Genomic DNA, 12,936 nt, shown 5'->3' with positions numbered 1-12,936 from the left:
TTCCTCTCGGATTAATACGAAGGACCTGCCTAAACTGGTCTCTTCTCTCTCTTTAACTTTGCTGATTTATAACAGTCGGTTTGTTTGTTTGTTTGTTTGCTTGTTTAATTCCTCCCAGAAAGGGTTTTAAAAGATTTTCTTTATTACACTATTTAAAACAATTAAGCATGACTCCAAGAAGAGTCATCACATCTATGTTATAAGGCAGATGATTGAAAGTTTACCCTAGAGGGTAAAATGTTTACTATTTTTACCCTCAAACATGTCCCTATAATTATTTCTTCCTCGTCTTCCCTAGTAACTGTTCTGTGCTGACGTGTAGCAGGTCAGTGATCTTTAGTCCTGAGGCTTACTGTTTCCTAAATCCATAAAATTGAACTAACTCCTAAAATTGGCAGGGTTTCGTTTCTTTTATGACATAAGCACCGGAAGACCGTTCAGATTCTCTCTCACAGTTTTCTACATCACTGTTTAAGAGCTAAAGAAAAGCGCTTAGTGATTATTTGAAAATCAGGGGCTTGTCAGAACCCTTATGTGGCAAACGTTTCCTGCGAAGAGTTTTGTCACTCAGAGTTAGCCTTTGGCTGGAGGGTATTTATCCAGTGGCAAGATGACTGTAAACATCTCTCACCACCCTCCTCACCAACTCCCTGCCCCATTTGTTGGTAAGAGTCACAGTTTTGCTATGAAATATTCATGTGTGAAATGTCAGTCTGCTGTATCCTGTCAAGTGGATGACAGTCTGTAAGGCAGCTGTGCATGTCAAGGAAGCACCCTTACTCTTTCTGCCCAAGTACATCTCCTCTTTCTGTGGGATTTAAAAAATATGCTGCCATTTTCCAGTGTACTGTGCAGCGAGCGTAGATTTTTGTTGATTGGACTGTTTTCTTCTCCATTCTAGCAGAAGAGTTGGCATTATTGTCTTGAGCATTTTGGGAAGCCATTGGTGGATAAGAAGGGGCGAGGTCATTGGCCTTTCTTAGAAATATTCTGGAAAGGTTCATTGGGTTACTTAGGACCTATAGAGATAAATGGTAACTTTTACTGGTTCCACATACCTGGTATTCTTGTTCTCAGAGTCTCATCCTTGAGAAACCTGCAGTAGAATCATCTTCTCAACTCCACATTTGAGGCCAAGGCAACTCCTTTGCACATGAATTTTCACTGAATATTATAAAGTCCAAACAATTCACCTGGCATTTTTATAGTCTGGTTCTAATGTTTTTCTGCTCCCCTTACTTGATCACTACCTTCCTGGAATGCTGAATTTTTTATATTCTTTGGCATGCCAATTTCTGTCTCTCCTCCATGCCTCCATGGTTTTTCCCTGCCTAGACGACCCACTCCCTAATGATTTGAAAAACTCCTGCCCATGCTTTAAAACCCAGTTTGAATATTTTCCCAAAGTCTATTAACTCCATCTTTTACGTAATTGCAGTTCTTGGTGTATTTCTAGAAACACATTCTTTTTTTTTTTTTTTTAAATCCTGTTGCAATGAAGTATTTGCTAATCTGATTCATTCTTGGATTTTGGATTCTCAAGAACAAGAATTATGTATCTTCTTTTTCATCCATGCAGTTGTTGGATTTGTTTTTTAAAGAGCATTTATTTTATTTGTGACAATACGCTAGATGCAAACTTAGAAAATACTTTTAAAAAATTCCATAGAAATGTGAATACTTTCCATAATATGTAAGGTAAAATTTGCACACTTCTTCCTTTAAGTATATCTTTTAATTTAGGGATCGTTTTTAGAGTTTTCCAAAGTTAAATCTATAGCAGATCAGAGTTCATAGATTTCAGCTTCATTCATTACAATACAGGACCCAAAAATGCCCCTTTAGAGCCATGAGGTACCTGTCACTTGTTGTCCCTGAAATTCAATTTGCAAGCTATTTTGAAGAGATGTGTGATTTCTTCAAAAGTTCATTTAAACTCTTGTTTTCTATTAATGAACCTTGATAAGAGCCATCAGAGATCAACTTTCATTAGCTTATCTTTAGGTTGAACCAAAACCATTTACTCTTCATCAGCCCGCAGAGAAGGAGAGTCTGTAGCCTGAATTTCAGTGATTAACAATGCTGGCTACCAAGACAATTTTATTTATTTTTAATCTGGCTCACCCAGCATTAGTCCATTTTCTTTGGTCCTGTTTTAAGGGAAAAAAAAAATAAGGAAAACAGAAGGTCACCATCCTCTGTGCTCCCCCTATCATGTTTGCAGAATGTGGGTTTTTTTTTGTTGTTGTTTGTTTTGTTTTTCTTGTTTGGAAACCCCTCATATATTTGAGAACTCTGAGTAAGCAATCTGCCTCAAGGCTTAAGGATCTCTGTCCCTTTAACCTCTGGAATGACTCCTGTATTCCAAATGTGAATCGTCTTTGTAGCTCTTCTTTGAACAGTATCCTGACTCCCATAAGTTGTGGCTTCCATAATGCTTTTCTAGGTGAAGAGATAGCACTTTTTCTTTTTCTGCTTAAAAACAAAACATTTTCCATAGGCAGTTCAAGAGTTTCAGAATCCATTATTTTCCAGGACATTCCTCACTAGAAACTCTTACATGTGCTCTAAAGAAAATTAATATAAATACTTAAAACTGAAAGAGATTATTTTCTTAATTTGAATAGTGCACTACTACTATATAGAAACAAAACTGATTTTATATCCTGCAATTTTACTCAGTTTACAGGTTCTAACAGATATGCATGTGTGTGTGTGTGTGTGTGTGTGTGTGTGTGTGTGCGCAGAGTCTTAAGGGTTTTGAATGAGTAATATCATGTCATCTGCACACACAAAGAACTTTGTTTCTTCCTTTCTGATTTGGATGGCTTTTATATTCTTACTCATTTATAATAGAATCAAAAATAATATAATGGGAATAAAGTTAACTAAGAAGATAAGACATCTGTACCTTGAAAACTATAGAATATTGCTGAAAAAAATTAAAGACAAAAATACTAAGTGGAAAGACATCCCTTATTTATGGATTGGAATACTTAGTATTGGTAAAATGCCCATAATACCCAAAGTGATCTACAGATTCAGTGCAATTCTTATCAAAATCCCAAGGCATTCTTTACAGAAAGATGTTGATGGCTGCTGATCCATCAGTGTGGTAGTTACTAAAGGTTGGGGTGGTTATGCCTTTTCTTAAAATAAGACATCAGTGAAGTTGGCTGCACGAATTGACTCTTACTTTTACAAATGATTTCTCTGTAGCACACAATGCTGTTTGATAGCATTTTACCCACACTAGTATTTCTTTCAAAATTGGAGTCAATCCTCTCAAACCCAGCTATTGCTTTGCCAACTAAGCTAATGAAATATTCTAAATTCTTTGTTGTCATTTCAACAATTTCCACAGCATCTGTACCAGCTCAAGAAACCACTTGCTTTGTTCATCCATAAAAAGCAACTCTTCGTTTGTTCTACTTTGATCATGAGATTGCAGAAGTTGAGTCACATCTCTGGACTCCACTTCTAATTGCTCTCTTGGCATTTCCACCACATCTGCAGTGACTCCCTTCACTGACATATTCAACCCCTCAAAGTCATCCATGAGAGTTGGAATCAACTTCTTCCAAACTCCTGTGAATACTGGTATTTTGACCTCCATGACTCACAAATACTCTTGATGGCATCTGGAGTGGTGAATCCTTCCCAGAAGATTTTTCAATTTACTAGGCCCAGATTCATCAGAGGAAGCCTCTCTGTGGCAACTATAGCTTTACAAAGTGTATTTCTTAAATAATAAATCTTGAAAGTTGAAATTACTCTCTGAGTCATGGGCTGCAGAATGGATGTCATGTTAGTTGGCATGGAAGCAACATTAATTTTGTTCTCCATCCCCCATCAGAGTTGTTGGGTCCATTGTCACTGAACAGTAGCAGTTCGAAAAAGATTTTGTTTTTCCTGAGCAGTAGTTCTCAAGAATGGGCTTAAAATATTCAGTAAACCATGTTGTAAATAGATGTGCTGTCATTTTGGCTTTGTCATTCCATTTATAGAGCTCAGGCACGATGGGTTTAGCGCAGTTCGTAAAGGTCCTGTGATTTTTGAAATGGTAAATGAACATTAACTTTGAGCCATCAGCTTCATTACCTCCCAATGAGAGAGTCAGCCTTTCTTTTCAAGCTTTGAAGCCAAGCATTGACTTCTCCCAAGCTATCAAATTCTTAGATGGTATCTTCTTCCAGTGTAAGACTTCTCATTGAGATTGAAGATGGGTTGTTTATGTAGCCACCTTCATGAATGATCTTAGGGAGATTGGTGTGGTTGGTTTGATCTTCTCTCCAGACCCCGAGAACTTTCTCCATATCAGCAATAAGACTCTTTCGCTTTCTTACCATTTGTGTGTTTACTGGAGCAGCACCTTTAATTTCCTTCAAGAACCTTTTCTTTGCCTTCCTGACTTGGTTGTTTGGCACAAGAGGGGTCTTGATTTCAGTCTGTCCTGGCTTTTGACATGCCTTTCTCACCAAACTAATTAATTATTTTTAGCTTTTGTTTTAAAGTGAAAGACTTGTGATTCCCTTACATGTGAACACATAGAGGCCTTTGTCAGATGATGAATTGGCCTGATTTGAATATTATTGTGTCTCAGGAAATGGGGAGGCCTGAGGAGAGGGATAGAGATGGGGGAACGGCCAGTCAGCGGAGCATTCAGAGTACATGGTTGTCACTTAAGTCAACCATCTTGTGTCAACATGATCTGTGGAGCCCTAAAGCAATTGCAAGAGCAGCATCAAACATCATTGATTATATAACAAATATAATGGTGAAAAATTTGGAATATTGTGAAAATTTCCAGAATGTGATACAAAATGGGGAGATGCTGTTGCAAAAATGGTATTAATAGACTTGCTCGATGCAGGGTTGCAGGGTTGCAGGTTACAAACTTTCAGTTTGTAAAGAAAAACAAAACAAACAACAACAACAAAAAAAAACCCACAATCTGCAAACACGATAGGGGGAGCACAATAAAATGAGGTAAACTTGGATAACGTCTCTCCTTCCCACTGCTCATAATTGCCTTAGGAACTCTGATGGTACGTGTAAAGGCCAAGCACATGTAGCTAAAGGAAGAAATTCAGATTTATAAGGAGATTTGAATTTGTATCTGTTGGCTTTTACTTTGTTGGTGTATAGGGGTTTTTTGGCCTTTTTTATTAGTATATCTTCTCTTACTTATTGTCTCAATTAGAATTTCATTAGCTTGGATGTTACAACAGACTAAGCCTGGGGCTTTGTAAGGCTATGAAGGAAATGGTTGCCATGAACAGATCAAATAGGAAACTGGGTAAAGGAGGGAGAAAAAAGCACTTTCCAGACCACTTAGAAATGTCTTGTATGGGGAAACAAAAGCATTTAGTATGTATTTGTCGGTCAGTGAATCTATGCAGATAGAGGGAGAGATAGAGAGACAGAAGAGCTGCAAGGAACTGTTGTATATGATTGTGGAACTGATGAGGTAGGTTTGAACTCCACAGGGCAGAAATTCAAGAAGAAAAGATTCAGCAGACTGAAACTCCTTTGTGTATTGGCTGAAGACTCAGGAAAGGAAGATCCTGTAAAGGGAAAACAAATTTTAGACCAATAGTTGGAATACAGTCAGGGGAATGTCAAAGACTTTTAAAGGGTCTTCACTGATTATGCCAGGCCCACCAGAATAGGCTCTCTTACTTAAACCCAACTGGTCAGAACTTCTGCACAATCCCCTCCAGCAGGACCCAGGTTGGTCTTTGATTAAAGATCTGGAGGAAAATGTGTGTGTGTTAGAAAATGGCCACTGTACCCACTTCCATCCTCTTAATAGTGTCCTTGATTTGATCTATGAAAAAGCCATTCCAGATAGATGATGTTTCTCTGGGTCTTTCTACTGGGCATTTTCCTCATTGGTGGTCTCTTGAGGGTTGCTCAGGCCACTGCAACTCTGAGAACAACATTAGAATTCAGATGTTTAATATTGACCAGTTCCAGGTAAAGCTGTAGATGAAACTGTTATAACTAGACTTTAATTTAAAAACAAAGCAGGGGTGCCTGGGTGGCTCTGGAATCCTCTGCCTTCCGCTCAGGTTATGATCCCAGGGTCCTGGGATCGAGCCCCGCATGGGGCTCTCTGCTCAGCAGGGACCCTGCTTCCCTTCCCCCCACCCCCTGCTCTCTCTCTGCCTACTTGTGATCTCTCTCTGTCAAATAAATAAATGAAATCTTAAAAAACAAACAAAACAAAACAAACAAACAAAAAAGCAGATGTCCTATACTTGAGAACTGAAAGGAATGTCGGCCATCGCTCTACTTATTCTCTCATACGTCGGTGAGTTTATGTGGTTGTATGTCGGTGAGTTTATGTGGTTTTCCTATGGTTACAGTCATAGAGTCCTGTCTAATAACACTACTCCATGATATTCACAGGTGGAAACCCAGGAAAAGAGAAATTAAGTAACTCCATTAAGTTACTGTTATTAAGGGAGGTAGAATTGAACATAGGTGGCCTGATTTCAAAGACTATGTTTCTAACCTATGCATTCTACATACCTATGCATCTTGTGACTAATGTTAAAGTGAGTTGTGTTGTTGTTGTTGTTGTTGTTGTTGTTTCAGCAGCCTTTTACTTATCATGAAAAAAATCCCAAATTACCTTTGCCACACAGCAGTTAGGAAAATGAACCATCTAATGCTTTGTTTAGTTCCATTCCTTCTCCGCTTCTCTTTCCTACTTCTCCTCCTCACCCTCTTCTCCCTGGTCCCCCCCTTCCTTCTGCTTCTTCTCCTCTTTCTCCTTCTCCTCCCTTTCCTCTTCTTCTTAACTCTGTACTTTCTCTCTCAAGAAGAATACCTGAAATGTATTTCTGTATTAGGATTTGTACCCATTTACATATTACTCTCCTTTTTCTTCTTTTTTCCTTTCCACGATTTCAGCAGATGGATTTTATTAAAGAGGTTTTTGAGATACCCTAGGGTCCTGTCCTTACCTTCACTAGCTTTCAAGCTGTAACTCAGCAGAGCTTAAACCTTTAATAGCTGCTCTTTCTAAATAGCTAAAACCTACAATTTTAGTTTAATATTCTTGCCTAAATCAAACACATCTATAACCTTTAGGCATGATACATACAAAAAAGTCCACAAGTTCAATATGAATATAGAAAATTATTATTTCTTAGGCTAACATGGAATCCCCAAACTGATATTCCTTATTGAGCTTCTCCTATAGATATTTTTCTTTGAAGTGTCAATAAGTGAGTTTTCATCCAACAGTAGGTTTTGGTTGGATTACTTCCATATGAAAAATGAAAGTATGTAAAAAAATAAGACAAAAGCAAGAAACAAAAAATTAAGAGTAACCAAGAGTAACCAAGGATTATACAAACATAGAAAAATCAAGACACATATTTTTAGCAGCTTGAGATATAATTTAGGTATCATAAATTTCTCCTGTTTTAAGTGCATAATTCATTGGTTTTCATTGTTTTTACAAAGTCATGCAACAACCCCCATAATCTAATTTTACAACATACTCATCACTCCAGAAAGAAACAGGTCACCCATTAAGGCGTCATTCTCATTCACCTCTCTGTCTAGCCCTAAGCAACCTGCTAATCTTTCTGTTTCTATGGAGTTGCCCATTCTGGACATTCCATACTGATAAAGTTGTACAATATGTGGCCCTTAGTGACTGGCTTTTTTTTTTTTTTTTTCACTTAGTATGATTTTTTGAGGTTTATCCATGTTCCAGAATATCTCAGTACTTCATTCCTTTGTATTGATGGATAATTTCCTATTGTATGATTGTTTATTCCATTCATCTGTGGATGGGAATTTGGTGTTTCCACTTTGGGAGATATTCATAATAATGAATAATGCTGCTGTGAATACTTACGCAAATGTTTTTGTGTGAACGTATCATTTTATTTGGGGTACAAACCTGGAGGTGGAATTATTAGTCATGAGCTAATTTGATAACTGGCCTTTAGGGAAACTGCCCAAATATTTCTTTGGAGAAATATCCATGCAAACCTTTTTCCATTTTTAAATGGTATGAATTGCCTTTTCTGTTATTGGGTTGTGAGAGTTCTTTATGTGTTCTCATACAATTCCCTTATTAAAAAGAAGATTTGCAAATGTTTTCTCCCATTTGATGTGTAGTCTTTTTTGGTTTTCGATGATGTTATTTAAACCACAAGAGATGAATTTTTGAAAAAAAATCACCATTTTCTTTAAATATTGACATGACGCTAAACTGATTAATTGGAGGAAGAAACACACTGACAACAATTCTAAGATCATTTAATATGAATCAGAGGCAAGATAAGAATTTCATGTTCAGTGACTGTGCCTTGGTCAAGGATCATCGAAATGACAGATGTGGCATTCTAAAATATTTGGTATGAGTGTTTATATCTGCTATCATGCATTCAGATATTTTTCTTTTCAGTTAATACTCTCAGATAATGCATATAAGAATGTTTAAGGTAAGACTTTCAAATATTATCCCAATCTTAGTTTATAGATGTAATAAGATTCTGCCTACTGAATTTTGTTTTTCTAATGAGATTTGGTTAGCCTATTCCCTAGCAAACTAGGACAAATTTCTGTAATTAGCATCATAAATATTTATAAAAGACAACAGTAGACACAATTCATTTTTTTGAATTTTGCATAAATGCTACCTGATACACTGTGTCAAGTATTTCCATTGCAAATGAGTTTTTTCATCCTACTTCACTCAGAATCAATAAGTCTCAGGAGATTTCCTACACCTATTAAACTAGAGATGACAAAATGTGTCAAAATAAAATACAAGCAGATTCCCAATATCAACATTTGTCTACCTTTTATATAGGATCCCAGAAAAAGAGGAGTCTCATCACAAAACTATCATATAATAGCAAAGCAAGTCACTGCATTCTTTTATCCTGCTCTAGTTGCCTTACTCATTCAGTTATCTAAAAATACCCACAACTTTAAACTCATAGATCTGAAACTAATCACCGTAATCTAGAACTACGTCAACGTCTTTACTTTGTGCTTTTCTAGGCGAGATGGTGAGGGCTTTGAATTTTGCATACTTGTTACAACCACGTTCAGCTTTGTAAGGAGCCCCTTATCTTTCAGTCAATGAGCATTCATTTGAGGGTAGAGTTCAAATTAATTGACAAATATCATGGGTTTGCCATTCTTTTAGATCATGAAAATTATGTATGAGATCCTTTGTAATTTTAATAGTGGAGGTAATGGGGATAAAAAAGAATCAGACCATTTTTCTAGGCATCATACATGATATGTAAGGAGAAACCAAGGCATCTTAAAGGATATTTAAGTGACTGAATTGAATGTAGTTACTGATGGGTCCCCTTGAATTTCCCCATCCTTTTCCTTTTAACAAGATTGTCTCTCACATAAGTCTTCATTATGAAATAGATTAAATCCATTTTTATTTTAAAATTACTGGGATATACTCATCATAATTTGCTGTCCTTCCAGCAGTGACATCAAGCGATTGATGTATTCTAAAGAACCACACACAATAAAGTAAACTGGGAAAAGTATAAGTTGTCATAGGTCGTGGCAGATACACCCTTGGTGGAATGAGGGATGTCATTGACAAAGACTGTAACAAACCAGAGCCATACAGAAGAAACTAGATTTCAGTCTCATATAAACCTCATCCCCTTCTCAAGGGAAAGCCTGCTTATTTATGTGAAGTCTCTAATTTAACATAATGTGATCTGAATCCTGGTCTGCGGCGTGCTCTGTGCATCTTTCTTTTATTATCCGGGACCCAGCCCCTGCTGGGACACGTCTACCCTGGGAGATCCCACTTGCCCCTTTCCTTCTGGCAGCAGCTGCCAAGACCTGTGTCTACTTCTCAGGCCCATGTTCACCAAAGCAGTGATTATCTTGGACACTTGCAAAATCATGGAAACCTCATTTGCACCTAAATACAGTCTACATACATGAATAGTAATTGCTCATCTTTCTAGCAAAATTATATAAACACAGAGAAGGCACAACCTTAGACATATTTATGGCAGCTTGGCGAAACGTTTTCAAAAATCATTACATCAGGCTAATAAATCTTTCAAATTTTGCACAAGGAGGTCGTCCACATTAACCAGTGCCAACCTTTTCTTCTCATCTCCTACTGTTCCACTTCTCAAACCAAAGTGCCTCACCCAGCCAAGGTCACTGAACACAGTTTTTATAAACAACATTCACTCAGCATTTGCCATACATGAGACGCTAGACTGAGGGCTTTATGTGCGGGAAGAAGATTCTGTATAATCATGGACAGGTGGTAATGGCATAATAATGAAAAAGAACACAGAGGTTGTATTTAAATATTCTTGAGTTCACATCTTGGTTACCGCTCATGCTAGCCTGGACGTAAGCTTTTTAAACTTCAATTGCTTCATCTTTGTAGTAAGGTTGGTAGTCAGACCTGGGACATTTTAAGGGACATGTCCAAAGAAACAGAGCCAACAACATGGAGCGTAAACATTCAAGCCCATGTCCTTCGTCACTATGTTTTACTTCACCATCATTCTCTTGTAGCTTTGCTACTTACCACAAGAGTGTTGAGACCCTTCATGATTTTGAGAAAACTGTTCCACTTGTATCGTGGATAGGAATGGACTGACATTATATGGTGTTTCTGGACAACTGAAATCCCATAATGCATCTTTTTAAAAAAGATTTTATTTATGATTTTTTATGAGTTTTGAAATTTTTCTTTATATATTTATTTGAGAGAGAAAGAGAGCACATGTGCGTATGTGTGTGCATGAATTGGGGGAGAAGTAGAAGGGGAGGGAGAACGAGGGGGTAAGAATCCCAAACAGAGTCTGTGCCGAGTGCAGAGCCTGATGCAGGGCTTGATCTCATGACCCTGAGATCGTGACCTGAGCTGTAACCAAGAGGCAGATCTCTACTGCCTGAGGCAGCCAGGTGCCCTGTTCTACGATGCATCTTACTGGAATACCATTCTCCAGTGTTCCCCACAGCATGTCCATCCCTGTTCATCCTATTGTTTTCCTTACCTCTGCTATCAGAAAGAATTGTGTGAACCGTGCGTTGTTACGCACACGTGCAGGGCAGGGGATGGTGGGGTGTGTAGGGGAAGAAGTGAGGGAACTGTATCTAAGTAGTGAGTGCAAAGAAATAAAACACTTTGCTCCTTGTTCTAACTTCAAACCTTGTTGTAGGTGCTCATCAAATATGAGGACAAAGTGCATTTCAACATCAATGACTGTCTTTAATGAACCAGAGCCTTTCAGCTTTAATTATGCTTTTAATTCTAGTACAGACTGTGGCAAGTAGAGGTTAAGGAGGAGAGTGAACGAGAGAAGATAAAGAGTGTTTTTTTTGCTGTTACAAAAATCTGAGTAATAACAGCGAAGGGTTACACAAATGAATATAAATCCATAGGTCTCTAGAATGAACTTGCCTTTTGTTTTGTTTCATGAAGAACTTGGAGTGAACTCTTGAGCTCTTATCATTATACATACTTCATCCAAAACCATCTGACAGGCTAGATTAGAGGAAATCAAATAGATTTTAAAATGTTATTTTAACTCTCTTTATTGGCACTTGGTGCTCACACGAAAATGTAACTTCACAGAGCCCTCGCATTGTCCCTGATAACCTGAAGATGCTGAAGAGACAGGTCCTTGGATTTCATTGGATTGACACTTACTTTTATCCAGTGGAGTACAGGTCAAAGGCACTCCATAAACTGAATTTGTAGCTGTAGGAAGCAGTGTTCTGAACCAGAAAACAGGAAAGAGTATTAATCAAAAGTGAAAAGGTTCAGCTGAGAGCAGAACAGCCTTGCAAAACGATTTTAAAGATCACTTGCCCTGCACACAATTATTTTGTAGTTGCAGCTCATGCCAAGATTTTAAAGAACACTGATAGAAAATTTCATTATTCAAGTATGCACTATATATACAATGTAATCCCAGTCACTCACCAGGGCAAGGCAGAGGTGACATAAAGACAGACTATTTAAAAAATCAAATTGTCCCATATTGTACAAAGTGAGCTTTCATTGCAAATATTTATTTCCATTATGAGGTCTTTAGGGACGTAATATTGTCAAAATGAGAGTAGTTTCTGAACTGAATAGACTTTTATGGATATTTTAGAATATGTCTCTAAAGTGATGAATGACTGGTGCTTTTATTCCTTATTTTCATTTTTTTCATGTATTCTACCAGTTCAGGAAGGATCCAATTTAATATAAATTCCCATCACAGTCTGTAACTTCCTCTTCATTTTCTTGGTAGAAACCCGAGACCCTGCTTCAAACATGGTTAGCCTGTTAAAGGTGTTGAAGACACAGTCGTGTCATTTTTAAAAGACACTTATTCTTTAAAGAAGAGGTAAGGTTGATAGACTGAAAATGAAGCCTCAGATGCTCTATGTCATGGAAAAATAAAGATTTCTTTCTTTCTCTCAAATGCCAAACCAGTGAACCTCATACTTCTCCCAGAGCTTTCTACAGAAGGTCGTCAATATACAGCTGGCAATACCTGTCATTTCAGAAAACAACCAACCTTTTATTAAAATGATAATAGTAGCATCAACTGAAGAACCACTCACGAGGTTAAATGCATTGTTGTTTTGTTGCCATAACTAGTTGAACTAAAGATATTTTATCAGTATGCTCTTTTTTTTTAAAGATTTTATTTATTTATTTAATGGGGAGAAAGGGAGAGAGAGAGAGAGCACACAAGTAGGCAGAGAGGCAGACACAGAGAGAGAGAAATGCAGGCTCCCCACTAAGCAGAGATGCCAACATGGGACTCGATCCCAGGACTGAGGGATCATGTCCTGAGCCTAAGGGAGATGCTTAATAGACTGAGCCACCCAGGCATCCCCAGTATGCTCTTTCCCGTTAGAAACCAATCAGAGATTTGTCTCTGCTCACCTGGC

The 12,936-nt window shown here is 37.6% G+C and overlaps 1 long non-coding RNA gene across 1 annotated transcript in view; it reads left to right on the top strand.

The window, feature by feature from the left end:
• LOC125100578 (uncharacterized) overlaps window positions 1–12,936 on the top strand; it is a 106,893-nt gene that overhangs the window by 62,436 nt on the left and 31,521 nt on the right. The window contains exon 3 of the long non-coding RNA XR_007127601.1: window positions 12,288–12,383. This is a non-coding gene — a long non-coding RNA (uncharacterized LOC125100578). The remainder of the gene's footprint in view (window positions 1–12,287; window positions 12,384–12,936) is intronic.

Source organism: Lutra lutra, chromosome 5, assembly GCF_902655055.1.
Source record: "Lutra lutra chromosome 5, mLutLut1.2, whole genome shotgun sequence".
Classification (NCBI taxonomy): domain Eukaryota; kingdom Metazoa; phylum Chordata; class Mammalia; order Carnivora; family Mustelidae; genus Lutra; species Lutra lutra.
The sequence above is the reverse complement of the archived record's forward strand: the minus strand, read 5'-3'. Positions and strand labels throughout refer to the sequence as shown.